The sequence below is a fragment of the Lactuca saligna genome, chromosome 5 (genome assembly GCF_052625555.1).
Source record: "Lactuca saligna cultivar CGN05327 chromosome 5, ASM5262555v1, whole genome shotgun sequence".
Taxonomy (NCBI): Eukaryota; Viridiplantae; Streptophyta; class Magnoliopsida; order Asterales; family Asteraceae; genus Lactuca; species Lactuca saligna.
The window spans coordinates 208,796,833-208,807,227 of record NC_136421.1 but is presented as its reverse complement, the minus strand read 5'-3'; the positions used below and the strand labels follow the sequence as shown (position 1 = coordinate 208,807,227).

At 33.5% G+C, this 10,395-nt stretch overlaps 1 pseudogene; it reads left to right on the top strand.

Moving 5' to 3' along the window:
* The first annotated feature begins 271 nt into the window (after positions 1–271).
* Positions 272–1,797, top strand: LOC144998924 (E3 ubiquitin-protein ligase ATL42 pseudogene; annotated as a pseudogene).
* Positions 1,798–10,395: the final 8,598 nt, after the last annotated feature.

Here is a 10,395-nt window from a genome sequence, read left to right as displayed (position 1 = left end):
TATATATATATATATATATATATATATTATGTCTTATGTATTCTTAGCCATGGTATAGTCCGGTCCAATATTTTTCATGTGTACAGTTAATTAGTATTAGTAAATAATTATATACTGAATGTCAATGAGAATGTGTTTTAATGGAAAATATTTTGATTACATATAAAACCGATTAATTTTAATTTATTCAATATGTTTAATAATATATTTACCTTCCCATCATATAAAATATAATATTTTTTGGGTCTCAAGAAAGGCTATAACTAAACCAAATAAATGTCAAACGACACTTAACTTTCTGTACAACAAAGCCATGAACATTCCGGCAAGTAGGTTATCGGAGTTTCCAGAAATTCCTGTGGCCCAACCAAAGAAACGTCTGCTAATCATCATATTAGTCATCATCATCTCCTCTCATCCAACAAACTCACAATCCTTTTCTTCTTCTCCAGCCGATGATCTTTCCGATTCACCGGATTCCGCCACAAATTTCCAGCCAAGTTTAGCAGTTGTCATCGGAGTTCTTGCCATCATGTTCGCTTTAACATTTATGCTCTTGGTTTACGCAAAATGTTGTCACAGACCATCGTCTCTTCAGTACTTGAATCAAGAAAACTTGGGTGAGTTACCTCGACCACTCTCCAGGGTTTCCGGCATCGATAAAACTGTGATCCAATCGCTGCCGTTTTTCCGGTTTTCCACCTTAAAAGGATGGAGAAACGGCTTGGAATGTTCTATCTGTTTGTCGAAATTTGAAGACATAGAGATTCTTAGATTGTTGCCAAAATGCAAACACGCGTTTCATATCGATTGTGTGGATCAATGGCTCGAGCAACACTCTGGGTGTCCACTTTGTAGGTGTAAAGTACGCGAAGAGGATGCGATGCTTTTTGCAAATTCGAGTAGTTTAAGGTTTTTAAATTCTGATCGAACGCGAGAAGGTTCAAACCTGGAACTTTTCATAGAGAGGGAAGGGTCCACACGATTTGGAAGTCAAAGAAGTTATGGAAAAATGGAACACGAAATGATGGGTCAAGATATCTTGGAAGATGAAGACATCTTGCATAAGTTTAATCATCGAATCATTATATCTGATTATGATTATGATCTAATGATGAAGAGCAGATGGAGCAATTTGAACTCATCAGATCTTTTGTTTTTGAAATCGGAGATGATAACTTCTTTTTCAAACAAGGTACTTGATCATCATGGTGATCAAGGAACTGATGCTCGTATGTCGGAGAACAATAGTTTTCATCGTTACCCGCCTGTTAAAACAGGCAAAAACGATCAAACTGATGATCATGATCATCAAGTGATCAAGATCAAAGAAGAACTGAAACGAAAAAGAGAATTCGAGAGCAAAATCAAGAAATTTTCCAATGGAGAGAGAGATATGAAATCTGCTAAACTCGTTTCTCAACGATCTATGTCGGAAATCATTGTACATCCAAGAATTCTTCGTGTTGAATCAAGTAATGAGGTGGGTAATTTGGGAGAGATTAGTGCTAAAGAAGAGAGATTAAAGAAATTATGGCTACCAATTGCTCGAAGAACAGTTCACTGGTTTGCTAATCGAGATCAACAGCTACAGATTAATTAACACGAAATCACAAGTTTAATTTTGATCGAAGAGCTATTTTTCATGGTTCTCGTCACAGGTTATAAAAGAAAAAAAGTCATACTTTTTTTGTAGAGATTTCTTTAGACTTTACACATATTACAGAAATTAATAACCTTTTCTTATTATATTTAGTTGTAAAGTGTCCTAATATATTGCTCTTGTTAGTTGTATTACGTACCTTACATGTGTTTTACTATAATTTTGTGGCTAGTGGATTTAAGATGCTTAAATTAATTATATTTTATATGATTAAATCTGATTACTAATAAGTTAATTTCTACTTTCAGAATCAATATTTGTTAATTATAAATTTATAATTAAATAACATAGAGGTAAAACGTTAATTGGTTTGGGATCAAATAAATTATTCAAGTTTAAGTACTATTAGCGTTGTTATCTTTTGAGTCTGTTCCCTTGATTTTAGCTAATTGCTAAACTGATCTACAAACATGTGTCATTTTTTAAAACTCTTTTGAATAAAAATAAATATTAATTTTGTTTTCAATACACAATGACAACAATGACAGCATAATTTCTTACATGACTTCTTAACTCTTATTAATAATTATATAGCATGTTTAAGATAGTTTCCAGTAAAACAAATTAACAAAATCAACTCTATTGATATTTTGTAATATTAATAAAAGAAATATTGATAAATTTTTTTTAAAAACTTGGATTTTTAGAAAAACCAAAATGTTAGACGTTGTGGTGTTTTTAGAAAAATCCTTTTGAACCTAAAAAAATCATCCTCTCGTTGGAATTAAGGTTAAAGTTGAGGTGCGATATTTCATAGGAGATTTAAGATTAAATTTTCGACACACAAAATATTCATGGTGTTTTGTAATATATATGAGCGTAGGGATGTAAATGAGCCGAGCCGAGCCCGAGTCCGACTAAGCTTGAGCTCAGCTCGTTTAATTTTGAGGAAGCTCGAGCTTGAGCTCGATTCGAACCTTAAAATGAAGCTCGGGATCGGCTCGTGAACAATTTAGTGGCTTGCGAGCCTAATCGAGACTCTCTCTCTCTCTCTCTCTCTCTCTCTCTCTCTATATATATATATATATATATATATATATATATATATATATATAGTCAAGATCAAATAAGAAGGAAATTTTTGGTAGGAAGGTAAGAAGTTTTTTTTCTACATATTTTTTTCGCGAACAAACAAAATGAATCATTAGATGATTCACAAGAAAAAATTCTCAAAAAAACATCTCGATGATTCATTTATACAATGATTTTGTTGCTATTCACTAAAATTATCATAAAAATGAATTTTTTCTTAATTTACTTAAAAATGAATCATAAAGATGTTTTTTTGGAAATTTTTTTCTTGTGAATCATTTTACAAATGAATCATCTAGTGATTCATTTATTTTGTTCGTAAAAAAAATATGTAGAAAAAAAACTTCTTACCTTCCTACCAAAAAAAATTTCTTACCGGATCTATATATATATATATATATATATATATATATATATATATATATATATATATATATATATATATATGCTCCTTTAAGCTCGTTTAGGCTCGCAAGTCCATTAATTGAAGCTCGACTCAGGTTCGTTTAATTCGATCTCGAGTCGAACTTTTAACGAGTCGATCCCGAGTAGCTCACGAGTAGCTCGACTTACTTACACCTAATATATCGATCATACATGGTGGACCTTAGAATGGATTAAACGTAGACCTTGAATTTACCATTGACCGTCCATACAGTGCTTGATTATAATTACAAAAACTTAGATATGAATATAATAAAATAGAAATAGAAAGTTTTTCACCTTTTTTTGGAACAACCCTAAAAATCTAACATGGTGTATGTATGACTTAAGTTCGATATTTACTTGGCTTATTCGTCCATTATGCCAACTTTTGCACTTGAAATAAAAGGGTAATGACATTCTAGTCTATGGGACTTTCAACTTATGGTTTAAGTGGTCCCTAAACTAATTTTCTTGCTTTATTAGGAAATAAGGTGGATTTTGTCTTCAATAAATGGTCACTTTTGACAAATAAAATGGGTAAACAAATTACTATTATGCCATCTCATTTAATAAATCGACTAAATTGTACCCCTCTTATCCACATCTCTCTCCCTCCCTCTCTCTTTGTCTCTCTCACTCTCTCTCTCTCATGTTCACCGTTCGAAGATTTACTGCCACCATCAAAGGTATCGTTGGACACGTGATAACCCGACAGTTATCTAAAGATCCAATTCTTGCAACATTAACAACGGTTGTTGCTCTACGTTAGATTGTATTTCATGGAACGGATCCACTCAAGTTATAGTAATATTTTGACTTTTTTGAAATTGTCTATTTATGCGCTTTAAGGGCTCCAATTCATTTTTGGCTTTAGACCTGTTGGTTGTGACGATCGGCTACATTACCAGAGGTAAAGCTGACAATGTAATTCTAGAGATTATTAAATTTGGGGGAACATGTCAACGCCTTTCTTTTCAAGGTCTATTAGACACCGAAGAGAGGGTTAAATATGCAAACCTAATATAGTAATCGTGATACACAAAGATGATGGCATAAAACATATTTGGAATTCCCATTAACAATTTCTAGAATTTTGTATGAATTTTATCGATTTGATTTGCATGGTTTGAAGGTTGTTCATGTTCATTGCTGAAACTTAGATTGAGATTCAAAAGAGAGGAGATGGAGTCATTGCTTTGGTGTTGGTGGTGTAAGTTGGTGTATAAATGTAACATCCTGTTTAATATTGTGTTGTGATTTAAGGCCCATAGGCCTTAATCCGAGTAAGATAAAGTTGTGAGGCTCTGAAGGATGAAGGTTTAAGCCTTATTGGGATATGGGTAAGGTAGGTTGTGTGACAAAAGAGTTCGGTGTGTGCTTTAGAGCCCAAATGTATTGTTAAAGGCGTTGGTGCGGGCTTTTTATGAATTTTGGGATCTGAGTTTGAGTGGGCGTCAGGAAGAATAAGGTTGATAGAAGTGTAGAGTTTCTTGGATGTAAAGTGCATCGGAAACAGACTTAGAACGAAAAGTGATGGCACTTTAAAAGTTTTGGAAATCTTGGCCCCTATTGTAAATGGTTGACAAGTAGGTCCTATGCATGCAGGGAATGCATGCGTGTATGTAGCTGGGTACACCCAACGTAGCTTGGGTTACGCCCAGCGTATGATTGGAAATGATCGTGGATGCTTTTGTTGGATTAGTGTCTAAGTCCATAACTATTTTGGTATGTACTTGACCCGATGGTGCATGGTCCTTTTGGGTTGCCTTCACCAAAGCAACTTGATAGGATGAATTATGGAGAGAAATGATTAAATATGATTTATTAATATATTATGGGAATAATATATTAAAGGAGAAATCATATTGTTTAATTAATATTAGTCAATAATTAATTGGTAATTAGTTTTGTGACTAAAAGAGATTAATTAAACTTAAGGGACTGGAATTGTAATTATAAGATAATTGCAATTTGGGCCATGGATTGCCTTGTATTAAGGGATGGACGAATTCTAATGGGAAACCCATAAGGAAATCGTCCATGGGCTTAATTAAAGGAGTCTATGGGTTGCTTAGGGCTTAAGCATCCAAATTAGGGTTTCCTTGTTAGATAACCCTAATAGCCCAACTATATAAAGACCCCTTAAGGCTCAAAAACGTGGCTAAGCTTCTTGTAAGGGTTTACACACATTTTGGCATCCTCCAACCTCTCTCCTCTTCATCCTCTTGCTTATGGTGTTTGTGAACCATTAGAGGAGTGACACTTGTGACTCTAAGCATTCCAAAGTCAATACAAGGAGATTTGGGATTGTTATTGCTACATAACAATCAAGGTATGATCTTAAACCTAATTACATGTTAATATGATTACTTGCATGCTAGAATTAGGGTTTATAGTCTTGGATTCAAAGCATGTACAATAGAGAAACCTAGATCCAAGCATTAGGGTTTGTATGAGCACATAGGATGTCTTATGACCAAAACCCATCAGTGGTATCAGAGCCTGGCTTGGTTTCAATTGTATTGATGCATTGTATAACTGGAAAATTCGATTTTTTGGATTCTGGAGGCTGGACTCGCCGAGTCCATAGCTGAACTCGCTGAGTCCATGCAGACTCGACGAGTCCACGCCTGACTCGACGAGTCAACTCGTCAGATAATGCTTATCTCGGGATTTCTTGTTGTTTTTGCATATGGATAGTTACCTTATCATGTTAGATCAATATAAATCCGATTTTATGATATATATATGACTATATTCTTGATCTAATTAAAGATAATTATCAATTAATAAGATAATTGTTTCCTTATAAGATAATTGATTAATTATTTTGAGTAAATTGATAAATTGTTTTGCAAGAAATCATTAAACAAATCAAATATGGATAATTATGTAATTAAATTTTAGTATAGATTATTTGTTATTTGATCCTTGTTGTTATGAAAAGCTTCATATTTTGCCCTTTAGGTTTTATAGTTTAAATTTGAACCCAAAAGTTTTGAAGTTTTGAAATTTAAATAGTTAAAACCCTAATGTTTTGAAAAAGGTTTCAAAATTTGCCCTCAAGTTTTGGAATTTAAATTTTGATTAAAAAGTTTAATTTTGATGTATATTTAAATTCTAACCCTAATGTTTTGAAATGTTTCAAAATTTGCCCTCAAGTTTTGGAATTTAAAAGTTGATTAAAAGTTTAATTAGGAATGTTAAATTCAAAAACCCTAGTAATGTTTTGAAAAAGTTCAAATCACACCCTTATGGTTTTATTAATTAATTAAGGAGTATAATTAAAAGAGGTTTAATAAATCCATAAAAGTTTAGGTTAACCATTTAATTGAATTAAAAGTGTAATTGTTAAAGTTAACCATATAGTATTTTAAAAGTATAAAATACACCCTATACTATATATAACATTAAAAGTCTAACATTATATATATGTATGAGTAAAAGTCAGTCTTACCGTTAGTAGGCCTCATTCACGAAGCTGGTCTATAAGGGGTGTTTAAGGAAATTGCCTATAAAATGGCGATTGAATGGGTATCTACTCTTACCCACCGCACTCTTGACTAGTGGAGGGTCGTTACCCGAACGGGTAGGATAGGACGAAACCTTCCATTATAAGTATAATGAAATACAAAGTAACTAAATGTTTTTCAAATTCCCAATCTTAGTTACTTAGGAAAAAGTGAATTGATGCAATTCCATAAAATTACACTTTGTGCCCTTGCAAAGACGTTAGTGGAGCGTGTGTGGTTTACCGGCACACTAAATGGTTCTAAGCAAAGGTAGCAAAGGGTGACTCAATGTTTGTCATAGTTCGGTGGAGCGTGTGTGGTTTACTGACACATCGAATAGGTGATTGTAACATGTGAGGGCACCATGTAGTTTGCATGGTTATTCACACCCGTTTTGTGATCCTCGGCATCCCAGTCACAAACCAGAGGATCATATCGAGATTTAAACATGCCATTGAAATATTCAATGAATCTCAAAGGATCTAGGAGTTTTCATAGATTTAAAACTTAAAATTATTTTTCGTTTTTCATGGTGGAAATTAGTGAATCGTCATTCACTTACCTTCAAATGTTCTTCAATTTGGGTTACGGCATCCCTCTCCCGAGTTGTAGAATATTGTGTTGGGTCCTAGCCTTGGAATTTCATTTGGGTGATTTACAAAGGACTCAATCAATCAACTAACTTGAATTCGTTTTTCTCCCGATGTCAAAGTTCGACAACTATGGTCTTCTCAAATCCCGTGGAACAAGCATTCCACATGAAGGTGATATTCCACGATTCGAGGAACAAGAAATCATGCTTCACTTCCTCCTCCTCCTCCAATTATTCTCCCTAACCCACAAGATTGTAAAATTGAAAGGTTCAATATCACTCAAGCCCTTTTGGCAAGTAAACATAAAGAGGGCAAGTCGGTGTGTGAACACGTCTTAGGGATGAAGTCACACATTGATAGATTAAGAATGATGAGATCCGTTGTTGGTGAAGCGATGGCTGTTGTTTGGGTTCTTCAGTCACTTCCTAACTCGTATAGTGAGTTCGTAAGAGAGTACTATATGATGAACCACGACGTGGCACTTATAGATCTCACCTACATGCTGATTGCTGCTGAATCAGCAATGGTTTGGCGCAATAGAAAAGCAAAGTTGATTGGTGAATCTGCCTTCAAGACCTCTATGGATATAGACAATGGCAATGAAAGACATGCAATGATCGAAAAGTTTGATCATAAGAGAAAGGCGATGTCTGAGGTAGTTCCATGTTCCAAAAGAGTCAGTTTGCTTTTATTGCCAAGAGAAGGGGCATTGGAGACGAAGTTGCCCTATTTACCTAAGAGATCTAAGAGATGGGAGAGTCAAAAGTATGACTACGCTTTAGGTAAGAATCCACTATCTAACTCCATTAAGTTCCTATTCATTGATTCTTAATACATGATGTGATATGATTGCATTTGAATGTTTTGAAGGATCGGTGAAAAGAAAGGAAGCTTGATAAGAGAGCAAGATGAATCTAATCACAAGAGATGAATCTCGATCTCATGGACTTGAAGATTGGATTTTGAGCTTAGATAGTTATGATAGAGTTGTTAGAAATTTTCTTTTTACATAGTTTTCAATAGATTTTGCATTGTAAGGACAAATGTTTTTCCGCTACTTTTATAAATAAAATAAACTTTGTTTGGCTTATTTATTTATTTGTTTACTTCCTTGCAATGAAATTGTTATGAAAATTGGTGTTTGCAACGAATGGATATGATTCTTAGTTATGTTATTTATGGAAACGTCGAGAATTTACCAAATAGGGAGAGTTTCTCATCGCCCAAAGTTTCAATTGGATAGAAATTTGGAATCACGCAACTTGGTTGCATGATGAATGAGAAATTTCATATTTGGAAATTAGACTAATTCATTGACAAAGTGTAAAATGAAGGACTAGGAGATCGAGTACACAAAGTTGTGTGTTGATCAAGTTCACCATAAGAGTAACAAATATATTCGTCATGATTTACTAAAGGCTTAGTAAATATGATTACACTTACAAGATTAAGTATAATTCTGAATTGATTAATGGGTTTAGATCAATAGTAGAACGAATAAGAAGAATCAAGTAGGCAGAAAGATAAAAGTTTCTCCATTCTAAGAAGAAGGGAGAGTAGCTTTTATGCTTTATAATGGGTCTTAATGATTAAGAACCATATCTCAATTAATCCTCTAAGTAAGTCTTAGTACTATTGTATGAGGTATCAAGGATTGAAGAAATGGTTAAATCAAGAAGTCTATCATACTTCGTTCCAATAACAAGTCTTAAAGTTAAGATTGTGACAATGAGTGAAAAGTATTAAAGGTTTATAACATTCATTAAATGTGGAAAGTTGTGATGTCTTGAATAAGACAAAGACCGACTAGGACCAATTAATGAAGTGTTTTGATAAAAACTACACTAACTCTTGAATATTTGTATTGACAAAAGAATCTTATATGTCAAGGAGTCAGTGGGAGTCTTAATGGTCTTGAAAGGTTTCAAGAACAAATCAAATAAACCTTATCGATCATCACTAGCACATGAGTTGAGGTTTACAACCTATCGTGAAGATATTATTTTGTTTCTGTGCCAATCCAATCGAGTTAATTATGCATGTGAGTCCTATGAGTTCTCATTTGAATGCATAAAAGGCAAGGGCCTTGATCAATGGAAAGTACATTGATAGGAAAAGGTGAGCTGCTTAACTACTTGGAAGACGTGGTGGGCAGCTGTGCTACCATAAGGCAAGAAATCAAGATTAAGAAAGTTCGATCCATATAAGTTTGAATTTGTCGTAAACTTTGGTTTTTAACAAATTCACATGGATAGGAACACATACACCGTTTAAATCTAAGTGTTATAAGATTTCCTCCTTCATGAAAATGATTGTGAGAAAATGCTTTCACTAAGAAAGATTTTAAGAAGACAGTGATTGTAAAATTGCATTCTCAAATTCGATTATGGTTACGACATCCCTTTCCATAATTTGAGGTTTGGCAATTAGTCTTAATTGTTTAGACACACATATGAACTATCGAAGGCAAAGGTGTATAAGTTCAAGAAGCCTTGATAAAAGATTATCAAAGCACTAAGTATTAGAAACATGAACTTAAGAAATTCAATAAGTATTGTTTTTCTGAAAGTTAAGATGTTTATGAATACATGTCGAAGCTAGTGGGAGCATAAGTGTTATGTTTTATAATAATCATCATGATAGTGGGAGCATAAATGTTATGATTGTATGATTATTAAGGCACGTATTGCATAGTTGGCAATATTAATTATAGAAAACAAGAGTCATACTTTGCAAAGTTGTAAGAGTTGAAAGGTTGTTTTGCTATAATTAAGGGAGAGAATATTATGCTTCATTTCAAATCTAAAGGATTAGGTTGAGAAATGTTAATAAACTTAGTCAAGGGTACATAGTGTGTTCTTAAAGTTTCGATTATGATTACGGCATTCCTCTTCACAATTCGAATTTTGAGAACATAGCAAATAAAACATTATGCGTCGTGTCCCATACGCTTCGGGTATAGGATCGATTGCAAATGATTTAATGTTTGACCATTCTAAAATTTTCCAAATGTCTAGCATATTTAGAGGGAAAAGGGACTAGAATCGGTTTTGACTAAAATAATTAAACAACTATCAAAGGACAATCCAATGTTCGACGAGGATTGGTTGCTTGTAAGTAGTTGGAAGCATGGTATTGAATGGACCATATTGACATTATGATGAATAGA